Below are 2,489 nucleotides of genomic sequence, written 5' to 3'. Positions count from 1 at the left end.
CATGCTATATGGACCATAGCTGGACGACCCTGCCCCCACCCCCCAGCCCCACCCATTGCTCCTGAAATATGAGAAATGAGAATACAGTGTTCTCCAGCCCAACCAGGGATGTCATCTACCTCCCTTGCCTCCCTGACCACGTTTCTCTCAGGAGAGCTCTACAGTCATCCTTCAAAGTTTGAAAGAACTCCTGGGTCTCCGTTACCAGTGCACACCACTCTCCCAAAGCCACCCTTTCTCCAGGACTCTGCACTCTGCACAGTCCGACTGGCGGGGTCGCCAAAGGATCACAAGGTCAGTGACCTGCGGGAACGAAGGGATCTCGGCATCGTTGATGGACACCAAAGTTCTGCTCTGGGGTTCTGGTGGAACCAGGAAAGCCTTTCTTTCAGTGTGCATCCTGGCAGCAGGAAAAATGAAACCCCATTTTCAACACTGCCCTTTCCCAGTCAGTTTGTGAGGTGGTACTAATTTAAACTTCATTCTGGAAATGTGTAAGAGATCATTATGTTCTTGTTGTTTTACTCTGTAATGATGTCAGCAGATGAGAGAGTTGTCTGGCTTCTGAGAGTAGCGGGGCAAGGCTCCTGGCAGGGCTGGGGTAGGTTTATCCAGACCAATGCAGGCTGCAGGAAAAAGCCTGAAGTATTCCAAGCAGGTGGACTGATTGAGGAGTGGGAGAGTTTGCAGAAAAACCTGGAAGACAAATAAAGCCAGAGCAACTCTTTAGCTTCTCACAGAAGAGCTCAAAAGAGTACCAGCAGAATGGAGTGTAGACGAGAGGCTGCCTGAAGACTATGGGGCAGAAACAGAGCCACCTCTATCAGCCTGACTCTGGGAAGGGCGGGAGCCTCATCTCTGATGTTAGCTCCCACATTGAAAAAGCAATAGAAGGAATTCGAACAGTGGCTTCTCTCCTGGGAGACAGACCTAATAGGCCCATTTCACCTCAGGCCTTATGAGGCTGGGGTCCTGTTACAGGTAGTGACTCCTTAATGAGGCCCAGCGTGGAGAGGCTGTATGGCTGAGCTATCTATCACTCGGGGAGAAACAGGGCTCCTCTGTTTCCTGTCTTTTTCTGCTACAGAATCCAGTGCCATCCATCGTCCTAAGTGACGAGCCGTGGTCAACACCCCGTTTTTCCCATTTACGGCTTGAGGATAATGATGTCGGTTCTCATTGTGCTTCTAGACCTTGGGACCCGAGGGACGAGGCTTTCTTTCCTGCCAGAGATAGGGAAAGGACGGGCCAGTGTTTCAAACAAATACCGTTCTTCCAGCTGAATGGATGTGGGGAGGGATGTGGAAAGAGGGAGAGGCCGCCTCGAAGGCCCTGCAACCAGGCCAAGAGGAGCATTCAATCAGGGACCTGACATTTGCCTCCTGCCCTCTTATCGGAGTTGCTAAGTCATTGGGGCCTTTGTGCTGAGGCATTGGGAAGGAAGGAATGGCCCAGCCCGGCCAATCGTGCACCCGGCTCTCTGCCCAGGCGCCCGCCACTAGCATCTCCCTGACATCTGACTGATCTCTTCATTTCACTTCGGTAAACAGGCCACCTCAAGGCCAAGGTGACGGTGACCTCTGGCGCTGCCAGCGCACAGGATTCTCCCTGGAGTCCCTGGTTAAGCGCTTTCACACGGGTCGGGGCTCTTATTTCCCACCGCCACCACTCCCGATTAGTGCTGACAAAAAAATAAATAAATAACCGTCCTGTGGAACAGACAGCAGGCGCGCTGGGCAGAGTGAGCCAGGCGAGGAAGGGCACCAGGACGGTGGGGGCCAGGCAGAGGGGGAGGTCTCCCTGAGAAGGTCGCCTTCCCCTGTCCCTGCCATCTCTGCTGCTAAGAACAATGCAGCTGCCCAGGAAGCACAGAGGCAGCCCGGCTATTAATAGGCTGCGGCACGCGGGGGGCCAAGCTGCCGCATTTCTGATGTTTAAATCTCCAGTGTGAAGTGGCTTGCAGGCTCCAATTCTGCAAAGACAATTAAATATAGATTCTTTGGGGTGAGGGTTGGGAAGGGTGTGGGTGGAATGTGAGCCTGTGCCGCGCTGCAATTTAATCCTGCCTATTTCAGTGGATCCATTCACACGCTCCACAGACACATTTGAGCACGTGCGGTGTGCCAAGCACAAGGTACACTCAGAGGAAGCACACCTGGCCCGCATGGTCCAGCAGGTGGCGATTCCTATTTCCTACAGGGCGGTCAGGCAAACAGCACAGGTGAATGAGACAGACAGGGTATAAAGCAATAGGGACTGGTGGGGCCTGTGTGAAAGGCACAGCTGTGTCTTCTGTACAGGCACTGGGGAGCTACTCAGCTCCCAAAATTGTTATTTTGCAGGGATCCCTGCCCAGTATTGCTATGCCTTATAATTTTTCAAGGGAAGACATGTATTTGGAATTTTGTGTGATTTTTTTCCCTGGTTTTAAAAAATATTGTGTGGGCCAGAGAAATCACATCTGCAGGCTTGTTGGGCCCAGGCAAGAT

The sequence above is a fragment of the Canis lupus genome, chromosome 4 (genome assembly GCF_003254725.2).
Source record: "Canis lupus dingo isolate Sandy chromosome 4, ASM325472v2, whole genome shotgun sequence".
Lineage (NCBI taxonomy): Eukaryota > Metazoa > Chordata > Mammalia > Carnivora > Canidae > Canis > Canis lupus.
The sequence above is the reverse complement of the archived record's forward strand: the minus strand, read 5'-3'. Positions refer to the sequence as shown.